Source organism: Callorhinus ursinus, unplaced genomic scaffold, assembly GCF_003265705.2.
Source record: "Callorhinus ursinus isolate GAN/ISIS: 27379988/994484 unplaced genomic scaffold, GSC_fseal_2.0 scaffold6, whole genome shotgun sequence".
NCBI classification, from domain to species: domain Eukaryota; kingdom Metazoa; phylum Chordata; class Mammalia; order Carnivora; family Otariidae; genus Callorhinus; species Callorhinus ursinus.
This window is the reverse complement of record NW_027397068.1, coordinates 4641509-4658643: the sequence shown is the minus strand read 5'-3', so window position 1 is coordinate 4658643 and position 17135 is coordinate 4641509. Positions and strand designations below refer to the sequence as shown.

The 17135-nt window shown below is 37.8% G+C and overlaps 1 protein-coding gene and 1 pseudogene across 1 annotated transcript in view; one reads left to right on the top strand and one right to left on the bottom strand.

Annotated features, from left to right (window-relative positions):
• LOC141372947 (uncharacterized) overlaps nucleotides 1–17135 on the bottom strand; it is a 195903-nt gene that overhangs the window by 118943 nt on the left and 59825 nt on the right. The gene's annotated exons all lie outside the window — the stretch shown is intronic.
• On the top strand, nucleotides 12047–12820 carry LOC112815653 (profilin-1 pseudogene; annotated as a pseudogene).

The following is a 17135-nucleotide window of genomic DNA, read 5'->3' as shown; positions in this document are numbered from 1 at the left end:
CTTCAGGTCAGTGGTTTGGTTGTTGTTGCCATTTGTCTGGTTTTTTCTTTCTACAAACCTTCTAAAGGGATGCTTTGCAGATACTGAAAGTCAGGATGTCTTATAAAAGCTTCAGACTCCATCCAACTTCCTTCGCTGCGATCTCTTGGGTTCTTACAGCTATATCCTCCAGACCTGGGAATAACTTCTTGGCCAGGAGCTCCAGTCAGAAACCTGTGCTCCCAGAGTCACATCAGCTGTGTAGGTCACAGCTGAGTTCTCATCTTTTGCACCCATTCTGATACTGCTTTCTCATGAACTGGCCCTCAGTTGAATTCTTAACCCGTTCACTCTTGCCTCAAGGCTTGGCTCAACATGCCGCCCTAAAACATACTTCCCACGGTTGAGTTCCTGCTACCTTGTAACACTCTTCCTTGCTAGGGTCTGCTTGCCTGACTGTGCAACATGTGACCACTGATAACCAGATCCCCTGATGTGTGTCCACTTGTTTGGCTTTTCACCTATTATAGCCACCTGACTTTCAGTCCTGGCTACATATTTGAAACACAAGTGAACTTTTAGGAAATATTTATGTCTGGTCCTCACCCCTAAAAACCTGGATTTAGTTGGTCTTTGTGGGACACTGATAATTTTTTTAAAGGCCTTTGTTATGGACTAAATTATGCCCCCCTTAATTCATATGTTGAAGGCCTAACCCCCAGGACCTCAAATGTGACTGCATTTGGAGATAGGGTCTTTAAATAGGTAACTAAATTAAAATGAGGTCATTAGGGTGAGTTGGAATCTAATATGACTGGTATCCTTATAAGAAGAGGAAATTAGGACACAAGCATGTACAGAGAAAAGACCATGTGAAGACACAGGGAGAAGGCCATCTACAAATCAAAGAGAAAGACTTCAGAAGAAACAAACTGCTGACTTCTTGATCTCAAACTCTGAACCTCCAGAACTGTGAGAAAATAATTTTTGTTGTTTAAGCCATTCAGTCTGTCATATTTGTTATGGCAGTCCTAGAAAACTAACACAGTCCTTAAATAGATTCAATAAGTAGTCAGGAGTGGGAAACACTAATCTGGTTCTGAAGTTTTAACATACATCGAATCAACTAGAGAGGTTGTTAAAACACAGGTTACTGAATCTAAGCCTTAGCATTTCTGATTCAGCATCTCCTGAGTGGGGTCTAAGAATCTGCATTTCTATCAAATTTCTAGATGATACTAATGCAACTAGTCCTAGGACAATATTCACAAACCAGTGCACTAATTTGTGTCACAGTTGGTCTTCCTTGAGTCTCCAGCTTCCCCCGTCAACTCTTGATTGTTTTACTGACAACTTCAGTACCCAGGGGTTCCCTAGTCCTTGATTCCCTTGGGTTGACCAAGTCAGCTGACCTTGATTCATACATGTATCTCCTTAGGAAAATGGAAATTCTGGGGGAGGGGGCATCTATGAATAGTTGCAATCTCAGTAATTCTGTATATATGTTTGTGAATTTATGTATCTTTCCACAAAGAGTTTGAGGCAACTACTAAAATCTGAGAGAACTGGGTTACTTCACATCTAAAGATCTGAATAAATGTTTCCATTTTAATGTATTAAATATTAGATGCATTCTATAGGTATTTACTAGGCATTTTAAAAAAGCTTTTCTTCAATAATTTATTAACATTCATTTTGAAGAGTTAATAATAATAATAATGATAATAATGATAATGCTATTTTAGATTTGAAGAGTACTTGGCAGTGTGCCAAGAAGAGGATATATGTGAAACTCCATCACCCACTTTAGTACTGCGAGGCCTAATTACACTGGAACTTTTCAGTTCTTGCTTCCTAACATCCATCTCTTTGACTCAGGATTAGCTGATGAATGAGAATTTCACTGTAGGAAGCCTTTCCTATCCCCTGCTTATTCCTAAAGGTGTCTTTAAAGTTCAATTTGACCAACCTATCCTTTTAAGCACCCTGGAGGGGAAGACAGCCTTGGTCTGTGAGTTCCCTTTATGTCCCTAATGAACAGGACAGTGGAAAGCATGAATTAAGTATGCAATAAATAGTTGTTGAATCAATCAGAAAATGAAACTTTTATCCTGCACAGAATATGTTATTTCTCACCTTTCTTCCTTTGCATATGCTCTTTCTTCTCCTGGGCTAAAGACTCCCTTTATCACCTAACTTGGGCTTCAAGATTCAGTACACAACTTACTCTGAATTGAGTTTGTGCCCTGGCAGAATCCATAACTGTGCTATTTCTCCCCCTTTGCTTTGAAATTCAGTGGCTATTGATTTAGTAATCCCATCGATAAGAGCTAACCTTTAGAGAGCTCTGTGCAAAGTGCATTCACATACGTAATTTCATTTAATCCTCAAAAGAATCACCTAGGGGCTTTTAGACACTACATTTCTCATCCCCACCTGAGACCAGCTACATCAGAACATCTGGAGATGAATCCTAGGAGTTAGCATTTTAAAGAGCCTCTTGTGATTTTAATGTACAGCCAAGACTGGGAATCACTGAGCCAGATGGTCCACATCTATGGCACAAACATAAACTTACCCTTGTTTGAATGAGCTCTAACAACCTGAAAAAGATTTAAAAGTAGTTCATAAAGTTCCTCTCCATTCTTGGTCTCTCTTCTCCCTTCTCTCTTCTCCACAGTTTAGGACCTAGTTCCCTGACCTGCTTTCTAGACCAAAACACTTTCAGTCCCCTTTCAGTTCCTCCTATTTGCTTCCCCAATTACCAACACATTCAGCAAAACAAAAATAAAAACTGTGCTCAAACTAAGCTTTGGGGAGTCTCCATCCATCTCAATATCAGTAGGGTAATTACCTGCTAGCCCTTTGAGGGAGAGGCCTTGGCATGTCTTTTTTATCTTCGCTATAAACATTCAACAAATGAGAGCAAATTACTTGCTTAGTGATAAGGCTGCTGGTGGAGATGATAAAAGGGATTTGTAAACTGGATTAAAGATCTTGGAATTCCTTTATGGGGTACCCTTGAAAGGATTTACACTGGAGAGTTACAGGTTCAGAATAGCATTTGGAAAAGATAACAGGGGCTGCAGATGAACTGAAGAGGACTCAGAGTTAGGAGATTATTGGAGAGAAAGACTAGAGCCGAGGAGTAGATGGGAAAATATTTTAGAAGTGGAATCCATAAAGCAGCTTAAAACGATATAACTGTCATTCCTCTGCGTTGTTGCATTTGTCCAGGAGGCGACTAGATGTCACTCCACAGGGGAACCTTTGTATTTTAAAATATGTTATAATATAAAAGCATTATAACACCTACTTAGCATAATTTAATCATTCTGAACCCTATTACCTTTTTAAATTAAACACAAGCTTGGCTTTTAAATAAGGAATGAGAGTGGAGAAAGCCAAAGGTAATTAAATATAAACTTTTCTGGTTTTCTTCTCTTGACCAACACTGGTGTCTGATATGTGTTCAGAAAACTTAAAAATGTTTTACATCCAACAGTAAGAGGTTTTAAATCAGCTGGAAGCAAGAACAAAAACATTAAGATTAAAATAAGTCTTAGCTGTTCCTTTAATCCATTGCTTTGTGCATATCTCTGCATGTATTCATTATAAGTTCTTTAAAGTTATTAAACCAGTTGATACCTGAAAGTTATAATGTACTGGAAATTCTAGAGATGCAACGCCACATTTCACTCATTGAGAATTGCTCAGGGTTCACAAACATCCCGGCATTCAGACCTTTTCCAGTGGTATCTAAGAGGTGTCTGTGTACAGGACCCATACAAGCCATATGTTGTATACCCAGGACAGTTCCAATTTATGCTTATAACATGGGCCTAATTTTAATCTCATCCCTTCCATTTTCAAAAATGTCTTGATTTAGACTATAAGTTACCTTATCATCCTAGCTATGAGAGAAAGAGCAAGTGTTTGTGTTGTGAAGGGAAAAGTTCCTCCAAAATAAGACAGTTCACTTTTTCTTTCCTTCTTGACTCTCTGAACAACCGAACTGGGTGAGTGGCAGAATCACATGCTTCCATTAGTTGGGGTAGGAAGAGCCATGGGAAAGGTGTGGGAGAAAGTTGGAGTGGGAGAGGAAGATTAGAGATTTCTCAAACCCCCATTATGGATGGCAGGAGCTGTAGAAGCAGCTAGTGAACTCTACTACGGATCAGGGCAAAAATATTCATGAAAAGTAAGATAGTCACTCTTCCTGAGACCCAGATCTTAACATCTCATTGACAAACTGAGTTAGAAACTGCTTGGAAAACTTCCAGCATATCAGTGATAAAAGACAGACTCTCCAAGGGGCCAATGGCATGTTATTAGGGCAAGAAGTTGAGGGGACTGGAAAGCCAAGTTGGACAGACTAAGTGCACCTGCAGCATGGATTGAGGCTGGAACTCTGCCATCTCTGTCGGTAGGCTGAATTTCATCCTCCTGTCTCCTCTGAAGCTGATGACTGTGTCATCTTGAGCAAGTTGCCTAACCTCCTTGTGCCTTGCTTTTCCAAACTGGGAAATGAGAAGCTTCAGAAGTGACTACATCACTGATAAAGATGTTGCTTCATTTTATAAATAAAAATCTTATTTCAGCATTCCTTTTTTTCTAGTCTGAAGCTTCTGTAAGACAGTGAGCAAATTTGTGTCCCTCATACATTAATGGAGCCTTTTCTTAGACTAGGTTATCCCTGGCTAGACTGAAACTTATTACTGTTTGTCAAAAAGAAAGCCCAAAATTGTGTTGTATGTATTTTTATCTTAAGGGTGATAATTTTGATTTAGATGACATATATACATCCATAGAAAATGAATGAAATTAATGCTTATTTTTTGTGGCTTCACAAATTCATCTGTATAAGAAAAAAAATAATCTTATTGGGTTCTTGAAAGTAAAAGACTAGGTTCATTTTCAGTTACATAAACATAGTTTTAACATTTGAGGAACTAACTGGTCTCAAATCCCAGAAGTCAGCAAAATAAGTAAATATTGTTTATTTTTAAAAGATAAACATAACAGACTTCTGAAGTCAGTCTTAAATGGAATGTCAATACTTATAGTCCAAAGTGAAAAAGTTTTAAAAATGTAAAGTGTATAAATGTTCTTTTTTATTTCATTTGCTAAAGTACTGGATCTTCTTACTCTCCTCATCCACACTCACTCCCCAGTAGAGTGTCTTACAGATAAAAGCCTTGCTGCTCAAAGTGAGGTTTTGAGTCAGCAGCATGGATATCACCTGCGAGCCTGATAGAAATGAAGAATCTCAGACCCCACCCCAAGGTTACTAGATCAGAATCTGCATTTTAACAAGCTCTCTGGGTGATTTTCATGCACATCGAAGTTTGAGAAGTACTAGATTACAGAATACTTGGCTAGGAATAGCATAGGTCGTAAAAATAAGTTAGTCAAATAGAGTGAGTGGAATTAAAATACCTTGTGCTTGCCTCCAAAAGAAATTATATTAATCCTCCAAAGGCTCTTTTCTTATCCCTGTGTGTGCACTGATGTCTGCCTCTGTCTTCTCTTACCACTTGTTTATGGTATCATTCTCTTTCATATTATGTATGGTGGTTACATGTAATTGTGCTTAAACTTTATAATTGCTATTACTTAGCAAAATTTCAAACTTCCTCTAAAATTACTTCACTCCCAACCCTACAATATGCTCTATTTACACAGCCTATATCTGTTTCTTTTTCTCTGAGACTCCCTCCATAAAAGCAGACATAATATGAAATAGAAGAATGGTTTGGCTTGGGAATGTACGGATTCTGGGAGTGCAGCCATGGATCAGTGCCAATCAGAGTTGGATGAATAATACCGGGGTAAAGCAGTACTAGGGATCTTCATTACCAGAAGGAGGGGCATATTTTAGTCATGGGTAATGCAGAATTCTGCTTCAGCATGAACTGTAACTGGTGAGAATATTCATTTCTGAGGGCTGAAACATGGCATACTTGGCCTATGGTGCTTTCCAGAAGCACCACTAGTGGAAGGAGATGCTTAGGAATTATTTTTTTTCTTTTCTACTACACTTTTATTAGTACATTTTAAAATTTCTTCCCAGTCAAAATTCAAATAAAGAAAATTGACTCATCTTGATTGAGGACAGAGCTGATGGGATAATATAGTTATAGGGTAGAAAGAATAAAAGCTATACAGTCAGACATACTAGAGTTCAAATCCCGCATCTCTCATAAAGATGATCAAATTGCTTGACCTCTCTGACCCTCAGATTTCTCGCCTGTAAAATGGGAATTATAATGCTTACCTTGAAGAATTGTTTTAGATAATCAAATGAGATGATGTATTTACAGTCTCTAGGATAGGTCCTGGTACTTACTCAATGAATATTAAATATCTCTTTTCTCCTTTCTTCCCTAATTCTATTCTGAATCAGTGGGCAGGATTATTTTATGATTGACTAAATAACCTGAGAGACGGTCACTACTGTGATTGAAAACCAAATAGGTGAATGTGATCTGCACGTAGCAGCATTATAAACAGATGCATGAGTATTATTTGTGCAGATTACGCTGATATGCTGGGGGAACAGGGCTGATTAGTTTGAATAAATGTGAAAGTTAGTATGATTCTAGAATTCCTCTGCAGCCTCCAAAAAGACAGAACCATGCCATCTTCAAGTACTTTCCAATATTTAAGAGAGGCCCTTCCTTTCTACTGTCTTACTTTTGAAGACTATGGAGAAAGTGATTCTAAAAAGGAAAATGTTACTGAAATGCATACATGATTTTGATTTTTCTATGAATATAATTCTCATCTCATTCTTTCAGGCAATAATTCAATATCTAAGTATTTACAGGGCCAGATGTTGTGTTAGATGCCAAAAATACAGGAGTCAACAAAACAGCCATCCAATTCAAGAAAGAGAAAGGGATTTTATGACAATATAGTTTCTTCCTAATCTTAGGCTTTGTATCTGAAAGCAAAGCAATTCATTTTCCCCCTTTCTTCTTTTTTCCCTTTGCATGTTTGTTTTGAGTGTCTGTCTCTCCCCTTTGTAAATTCACAGCATTCTGAGTATATTTTTCTTGGCATTTGGGATGTTAAATTTTATTCAGCTTCCTTAATTATACTAAATCTCTTTTAAATTTTTCTTCTATAACTTGATTCTGTTTCCTTATTTGCATTACATGGACTTCTTTCTGTGAGAAGGAGAAACAATGACTATAAATTCCAGCTATTTTACCCTTTTCTAGAATAGGTCTACTAAATTGCTAATATCAGAAAATGGGAGAGGATAGTAGGACCACGATTCAGAGACGAAGGATTTTTGTTTGTTTGTTTAGAGCTGGCCTGATTCCATTCACAGGCAGTTTGCTTAACCAAGGCAAACAATATTTCATATCCCAGCTCTATCCTGGGATAAATATATGTAGATATAGAAAACACTACTAGATTGATGACCCTAACTGTTCATGCCTCTCTAATATCCACACCCTTCGAAATGTACTTCACAAACTCCCATTAAGAGGTGAACTTCATTTCCCCACTGCCTGAATCTGAGCTGGATTTGTGACTTGCATTAGCTAACAGAATGAGGAGGAAGTGAGCTTATCCCACTTTTGAGTCTAGGCTTGAAGAGGCCTTCAATTAATACTGCCCAGATGCTATGAACATGAGCTGAGGCTATACTGCTGGTAGGCAGAGTCATATAGCCCTCTTGCTCCTATCACCCTAGCCAACAGCCAGACACGTGAGCGAAGACATCCTAGATCAGCTAGGTCCCGGTGACACTCCAGCTGATTGCGGATGCATGAGTAAGCCCAGTCAAACCTGGATCAGATGAGCAGAACTACACAGCTGAACTGTAGGCTCATGAGCAATTTATAAAAAATCTCATTTTAAGTTTCTGAGTTTGGGGTAGTTTCTTACTTAACAGTAACTAATTACAAATATTCTCGTTTGAATGATTCCATGGTTTACTTGTGGCGATACCAAGTTTTCCTTTTCATCGTCTCCTTTCACTATGAATCCCAGCTTAGTAAAACTATTTTTTTCTCTTTTTTTATCCTTCGGTTGGTAAGAAAATCTGAAGGCAGTGGTGTGCTGATAAATATTTTACATCAAAGCTCTTAGGAAAAAAAAAATGTGTGTGTGTGTATGTGTGTGTGTATTTAAGTTTATTACAGATTTTACATTTATAGAGAATGTGTAACACAAAACTTATAAATAATAATAAAATATACAATGCTCTTTTGCAAATTCTAGATATTCAATTGATTCTCACAAAATGCTTTTGTTAGTTTTTACAGAATATTGTATGTCATTCAACCATGATTTGACAAATAAAGTCACATCCCAACCTGTTACTTCTTTTCCCAATTAATTTTTCTCATTATTATGATACATATTTATTGGGTTTTTTTTTTAAGATTTTATTTATTTATTTGCCAGAGAGCAAGAGAGCACAAGCAGGGCGAGCTGCAGAGGGACAGGGAGAGGGAGAAGCAGACTCCCTGATGAGCAGGGAGCCTGATGAGGGGCATGATCCCAGGACCCTGAGATCATGACCCGAGCCAAAGGCAGAGCCACCCAGGCAGGCGTCCCTACATGATTTATTGTTGAGCTAGTTGTAACTCTTGTACAAAAGTTATATTCATTAAATTGAATCTTTTTTATCTTCAGCATTAGACACAATACACTAAGTGTAATTTGTATTTTCTCCATTACTTTCTTTAGTCTAAGCAATCAATAAGACAATAAATCAGGCCTTGATTTCTAGTGTTAGCTACTTTCTGTGGTGAAACATTGCCATAGTGACGATTTTCAAGCTACTAACACAATATCACTAAAATGGAGTTAGGGAGAGATGCTCAGTAGCACACCATCATATGGTATTTGCACCATGCTGATATAATAGTGATAAATAACCTCAAGAGCATAGATAATATTAGTAGAGTAAAATCACTGGGATGCAATCAGCTTTGAGTATTTATGACCTTTATTTTTAACATAATTTACTGAATTATAAATTCATAAAATTTAATTTTTAGGCATGTTTAACAATTGGCTCACAAAATTCCAAAAACATATTAACAATCAAATGAGCTGGGTCCAGTACACCCTTGCTGAAGGAAGCTGGAAACAGCTGTTAAATTAGTTATAATAATAATAGTTATACTAGTAACAGTTATATATAATAATAGTTAGCATACTAATAGATTATTATTATAACCCAGCTATACTAATAATAGCTCCCATACATCTAGTGCTTTTTAGATCCCAGGTATTGTTCTAAGTACTTTAGATTCATAATCTCTTTTATTTCTCACAATAGCTCAGTGAGGTAGGTATTGTTATTTGTATCTCTATTTTACAAATGAAGAAACAGAAGCAACAGAGTTACTTAGCTTGTCTAAGTTCATAAAACTACAAAGGCCTCCCACAAAGTTGGATATGTTTTATCAAAAATTTATTGTGCCTATAAAGATGAAATCAATATCCTGATGAGGTTCAGAATTTAGCAATGAGAACAACAGCTCTATTGGCAGTGTGAATAAAGATCCAAGGCCATTTATGAGAGGGAGGCATAAAATAGTGCCTAGGGAGGGAGGCTGGGGTTTTGCTGAAGTCTTTGCTGAGATGTATCAACTGAACGAGTAAGAAAAAGGAAAAAGGAAAAAGTGGTGTTAAGTTCATGATGCATGCTTGGAAGGCTGAAAGCTGAGTTGTTTGGTATGGCTGGAGTGGAGGTTGAGTATGAACAAGTGATGGCAGTGAAGATGGAGAATTAATGTGGAGTAGATAAGGCAGAAAGCTTGAGGTAAGGGTTTTGAGGGTGATAACAAAGTAGACATGTGCAGCCAAGAAAGGGAAAGAAGCAAAACCAAACTGGAACTAATTAACAGGAGCTCATGGGCTAACAGAATCCTGAGTTCAAAGAGCACACTTTTGTTGTGTGTGATGGTAAATTTCATGTGTTAACTTGTCTAGGCCATGGTACCCAGATTTTTGATCAAACACTATTTTACATGTTTCTGTGAAGGTATTTTTTTGGGATGGCATTAACATTTAAATCAGTAGACTTTGAGTACAGCAGATTGCTCTCCATAATGTGGGTTGGTCTCATCAAGTCAGTTGAAGGCCTTAATAAAAAGACTGACCTCCCCCAAGGCAGAGAGAATTCTGCCAGCAAGCTGTCTTCAGACTTAAACTGTGACTATTCCCTGGGTCTCCAGCCTGCTATCCTACTGCTGTCATCTGTTTGTGCTGCCCATTCCCTAATTCATTATGTTGAAATCCTAATTCCAAAGATGATGGTTTTAAGAGGTGGGGCGTTTAGGTGGTGCTTAAATCATAAGGGTAGAGCGTTCATGGATGGGATTAGTGCCTGATAAAGGAGACTCCACAGAGATTCCTAGTCCCTTCTACTGTGTGAGGACACAGCAAGAAGGCACTTGCTAAGAACCAGGAAGAGGACCATCATAAGAATGCTGTCACCTTGATCTTGGACTTCCTAGCCTCTAGAACTGTGAGCAATACATTTCTGTCATTTATAAGCTATCCAGTCTGTGGCATTTTGTTATAGCAACCTTAATGGACTAAGACACTTACCGTCCATATTTTAAATTTAATCAGCCTCCACAACTTCATGAGCTAATTCCTTAAAATCTATCTATCTATCTATCTATCTATCTATCTATCTATCTATCCATCCATCCATCCATCCATCCATCCATCCATCCATCCATCCATCCAACCACACATTGTATTGGTTGTTTCTCTGGAGAATCCTAAGGCAATATGGAATATTAGAGTGGGAGCCAGTATGGAAAACTATGGGAACTTTTGAGGTGAGAATTAAAAAGTAAAGGACCTCCAGGTGGCCATAATTTTTAAAAACAGAAATGGAAATAAAAGTCATTGAAATTGAAGAAATCAAGAGTAGGTTGTTGGTTTGGCCATTTCTCAGATTAGATGGTATAAGGAACAGAGTAAAAGAGAAAATGGTGAGAGTTAGGTGTCCTAGAACTGTGGTGAGGTGACCTGGAAGAGGTGACAGAGAAAAATGAAGAAAGATGGGAATCTAGATGGTGTGATCTTACAAACAAAAGGGATTTTCAATGATGACAGTGGAACAGCGGTCTGGAAGGAGGTTGAGGATTCCAAAAAGATGCAATTTTTAGAAAGTGAATGTGGAATGGAATGTGTTACCTCCTCAAGAGGGATTGCAAAGGAAGTGATATGGATGGCAACAAATTTGCCCATTCATTGAAGGCAGCTCCAGAATTCTATCCAGAAAGGGTTCAATGGCAATACTATGGCTGTAAGGCAAATTGTGTACTCATTTGGAAGCTGAATTTGCTAGTGTTTTTACTTCATATATGTTTTGGGAATTTAAAAATAACGTTTTCTAAAAATGCTTATATTCACACTGCTTAAGGAGAAAAAGAAAGCATCAACTTCCTATAGATTACTGTATTGGTGTAGCTACAGGATCACTGATGGAAATTCCTAGGGCCAACCACCCATCCCTATTAACCTCTTTGTATCACTGAAACAAAAGTATGACTGCCTTTGCAGTGATTATAAGTGTGTGAAAAGAATTAGGAAATGTTGTTAATGACACAATCTCCTGGTCCCTTTAGCTATTTCCTTTCCTTTGCATAGTGCTGATTTTCAGTGACTAAACCTTCTTAAAGTCTTTTGTGAGGCTGAAAGCTACTCAAAGCAGAACAATGTGTTTGCTCTAGGATCCATAAAATTGGCCCTTTGGGTTGTTTTCAGGTTCACTGCACTTTTCATTTTCTTTTAGTCTTATGCTCCTTTATGAAACAATAGTTTCAATTTGCTTTGTAAGAAATAGTGACGGAAACATTTTGGGAACTTTAGAACACCTGATGCTATAATTCAGTCCCTAGTGTTAAACTCTTTTTAAGTGGCCTCAGGGGGCATGACTAGCTACAAGTGAGAGATATCATTGAGGGGTTGTCTGGTACAAAGAAATGTGCCACAATACCACAATTAAAAACTCTTTAAATTAATTTATATATCTCTGCTGTGAATTACTAAAATAAGACTCAACAGTTTTAGTGGCGCTGCGAGGGCTGCTGCACAGCTAGCGGGAGCCGCAGTCTGGACGGCAACACGTGCCCCGAGCTCTCCGCCTCCCCCTGCCCGCCAGCCCGAGGCCCCCGAGCCCAGCGCGCGGCCCCAGTAGCAGCGCCGAGAGCAGCCCCAGAAGCAGCGCCATGGCCGGGTGGAACGCCTACATCGACAACCTCATGGCACGACGGGACCTGTCAGGACGCGGCCATCATGGGCTATAAGGGCTCGCCCTCTGTCTGGGCCGCTGTCCCTGGGAAAACCTTCGTCAACATCACGCCAGCTGAGGTTGGTGTCCTGGTTGGCAAAGACCGGTCAAGTTTTTTCGTGAACGGGCTGACACTTGGGGGCCAGAAATGTTCTGTTATCTGGGACTCACTGCTGCAGGATGGGGAATTTACCATGATCTTCGTACCAAGAGCACCGGGGGAGCCCCCACTTTCAACATCACTGTCACCATGACTGCCAAGACGCTAGTCCTGCTGATGGGCAAAGAAGGTGTCCACGTGGTATGATCAACAAGAAATGCTATGAAATGGCCTCCCACCTGCGGCGTTCCCAGTATTGACCTCGTCTGTCCCCTCCCACCACTCCCCACGGCTTTTGGACCCCTCTCCTTCCCAGACACACACATACACCATTTTTATTTTTTGGGCCATTACCCCACACCCCTTATTGCTGCCAAAACCACATGGGCTGGGGCTGGGGCTGGATGGACAGACACCTCCTCCTACCCAAACCCCTCCTGTGTGTGGTTGGAAAACTTTTTTTTTTTTTCTTTATAAAAAAGATTCTACTAAAAAAAAAAAGACTCAACAGTTTGCTGTAGAAAATTTAGGAAATCAATCAACCTATAATTGTTGAGCTTCTACTATCCAATAGATGTCTTGGTAAGTGTTGTGAAAAATAAAAAGATATGTAAGACCCTTATGCCTGCTTTTAGAGATGTTGTAGAGTAATTGGGGAGAGAAACATGATCACACGAAGAAGCAATAAATGAATAAATAAATAAAACAGCATATGAGAACTGTTAAAGAATTAAAGAGATGGTTATGAGTTGGGGGCTTGAGAATGGCTTCATAGAGAAGGTGAGAACTGAGAAGTGCTTTGAAAGATGGATGAGAATTTAATAAGGTTAGATAAAGGAGCAAAGCATGGGTACACAAAGTACATAAAGAGAGTTTACCTCTAGGGTTAATGTAATTAAGTTTGAACTCTATTATGTAGACACTGAAAAGCTACTAAAAAGTTAATATATAGAAATATGGAACTAATAGTTTAGGCAAATAAAAAAAGTAATAGAGTGACTGACAGAGTTATAGTTAGGATACTTCTGGCAAATATCCTGAATTTGATGTTTCACTTTGCCATGTATAAGGTGAATGACCTTTGGCCAGTTACTCGTAACTTCAAACCTGAATTTCTCATACCAAAAAAAAAAAAAAATAGGATAATAGCATAGTATCTTTCTCATCATGTTTTTGTGACAGTTAAGTAAAATATAAAGACAAAACACTTAGCACAATGCCTGGGCCAGAGAAAGTTATAATAAAAATAATGATCATTATATTATTGTCAATAAATGTTTGAAAACAAGTGATGGAAGTGGAGATGAAATTAAACGGAAGGAAAAACAAAACACTGGCAAGACTAGCTTGGATGTAGGAGGCAAAGAGAAGGTGACATCAAAGTGGACTCAAGTCTAGAGCCTGTAAAAGCAGATGGTATCACTAGTATTCATGGAAAATAAGGCAGGTAGGAGAGAAGCAAGTAATTTCTCCATTGTACTTAATACCTCTGAGAAGGGACTGGTATTCTCCTTAAGACCAGGTCAGACACAGGCAAGTTTCCATAAAAGCCATGGAGACTGGAGTGGGGTGAGACTAGTGGTAAGGGGAGTGCTCAGCAGTGGGCAATATGGTAGAGAGCTGCCGTCAAGGACATCTTGAGGGAGATATCTGGGTCAGGTCTGGAAGGTGAGGGGTGTACTGACTGCAAGAAGGCAACAGAAGGTTCCAAAGTATCATGGAAGTCAGGCGGCAGCCAAGGTCAGAGACAGGTGTTTTTTTTGAAAGATGATTTTCCAGAGGAATAGAAAATTGGGACTTAAAGGAATAAGATGAAGGAAGATTGTGCATTGGAAGGGATGATGGAATGATAGGTGAGGAGTAAGAAGGAAAAATAAGATAGAAACACAGATAACTAAATATTAGAACAAAAACAGGCATGAGGACAGAAATAAACCTAGAACTAGAACTAGAATAGAATAGCAGAGAAGGATCAGCAGTTCTAAGGCAAAAGGCTTCACTTTTCTTTTTAAAATTATATCATTAATAAGTATTCAAGATATCTGGAAATATTTGTAAAATATGTATAGGTACAAGAAAAATAGTAGAGACATATCCAGGTCTTACGGAGTTTGTGAGGTCTTCTTTAAAGAAAAGAAGACAAAATCATGAATACAAAATCAGATATAAAAGTTCATTAGGTATAAATATAATTAGATATGAAAAGGAAATTGCTTTAAAATTTAAAAAATCACAAACTATAAAAAAAAGAGAAAAGTACTACAAACTCTACAAAATCCAGAAATACATATAATATTTATTTAGAGGTTTATTTTTGCTCTCTTTTTAGTTGCATAATGGAGAAGTGCAGAGTTCCATAATATTTTCCTATTACGGTTTCAACCTCAACAGTTTGCTCGAGCTCTGGATGTGATTTTGATAAGAGACAGCTGTGAGGAGAAAAATGTATATGCATGAGGAATAAATGGTAGGAAGTGAGGCTACCCCCAGAATGCTTCATATCTGTGCCAATTAAACAAAATAATGTCAATTCTGGCTGAAATTTAGCCTGAACAGTGCATTATTTATGCCTAGAAATGCATCCTCTTTACAGTTAGTAACGCCATGCATTTGTACTTGCCAATTGTGCCAGAGTGTGATATACAATGTATTGAGAAAGCATAGGCAGGGGAATAGACGAAGGAGGAAAAAATTGGTTCATAATATGGAGTTTCTAATGACCTGATCTTTTCTCTTGTATGTCCTGGATAGGTGGTAGTGAAAACTGAAACCGATTTTATAACAAAAGTGTATTTATGTTTATTTATGCAATTTAAAATGAGATAAATTTGGTGGGGAAGGGAAAATGAAGTAGATTCCTAGGCTCTGATAAGTAAACATGTCTATCATTTATTATTACATTTTTTAAAAACCTAGATTATAGAACAGTGTGAATAGTATGATTGATTTGTGTGAAAAGGAACAAGGGAACATACACACACACACACACACACACACACACACACAGATGTTTACATAAAATCATGTGGTGCAATACACATCAAACTACTTTTTAATAGTGATTACACCAGAGGAGTAGGTTTGGTGTGGGAGAATGGAAAAGTTCTTACTTTTTTATTTAATCCAATTGCTTTATTTTTTACTCTTTACAACAATTATCTATTTTATGGAAACAAAATGTAAAGACTAGAACTAAATATAGAGCAATGTACTAGACTGAGCAGGAGAAACTGTTAGGTATTCTGTTCCTAAATTGCTTTTATTAGCTGCCCATGGCAGAGTATGTTATTTCATTAGGCGTTATAATAAATGTACCCTGAAATAAAACTTTACATTAAAAGTCAAAACAAAACAAAACAGAAAAATCCTGGGAAAAAATCTGTTCTAGTTGTTGGCATTTAGATCACTGATCATGCTATAGTTAAATCCCAGGAATCAGCATCATATTAATTAGGTCTTATGATGACTAGCTCTTACTTTATCTTTTATTCTCTAATTTTCTGATGCTTTTCTCATTGCTACTTATTCCTAATTATTTGATAACTAACTCTTTTAATGTGTAAAATCTCCCTTCTTGGGGCACCTGCGTGGCTCAGTTGACTGTCTCTGACTCTTGATTTCGGTTCTGGTCATGATCTAAAGGTCCTGGGATCCAGCCTCCTGTTGTCTGGCTCCAGGCTTAGCAGGGGGTCTGCTTTAGTTTCTCTCTCTCCCTCAGCCCCTCCCCCCTTCAAATAAATAAATAAATAAATAAATAAAAATCTAAAAAAAATCTCCTTTCTTACCAAAAATGATTAGACTATGAAACAGTCAGACATTGCTATCACAATGCTCCTCTTTTTATATTCAAAGTTTTTTTCTGAAGGATATTCCGTTAACCATAGCCTGTAACTTTATTAATCACATTTAGTCAACCCTGAAAACTGAATATGCAGGTGGATTCCAGAGTTTTAAATGTCCATACTTAGTCTGCATGGTGCTAAAATTTTCCAGGGCAGTGGGTGGTGGACACAAAGCTCTCCTTGGGTTATTAGGAAAAGAAAATGAACTGTTGTATGTACAAAGGACTTAAAAATTAAAGGCACTATAGAAATAGTAGGAATTGTCATTATTACTTTAATAATTATTATTCTATCTTTTTTTGTTTTGTTTTGTCTTAAAGATTTTATTCATTTATTTGACAGAGAGACACAGCGAGAGAGGGAACAAAAGCAGGGGGAGTGGGAGAGGGAGAAGCAGGCTTCCCGTGGAGCAGGGAGCCTGATGCAGGGCTTGATCCCAGGACCCTGGGATCATGACCTGAGCTGAAGGCAGATGCTCAACGACTGAGCCATCCAGGCACCCCTAATTATTATTCTATCTTGATAAGAACTGCCTTCTACTTAAAATCTTGAAATATTTCAATTTTATAGAATTCTGTATAATCTTTCTTCTGTAAAATTTTTACTTAATATAAATTATCTTTTCCATCCAGCATCCCCTGGTAATTTTGTGCTTAGAAACCATATAGTATTATAAGACAATAAAAATCACTGCCTTAGGTAAAATTTATCTCAAAGAAAATGGTATGCCTTCCTTAGCCTACAATTCTAGTATCAGATGAAGAAAAAAATATACATATATACACAGACATATATTTATGTAAATAAGAACTTGTTTTATAAGCTTGACTATAAAATAATGTAAGCTCAAAAATAATTTGGAAAGCAAAAAAAAAAGACATTCTAAACATTTCTAAAATCCACCAACAAGTCCTTAATAGTTCAGTACATT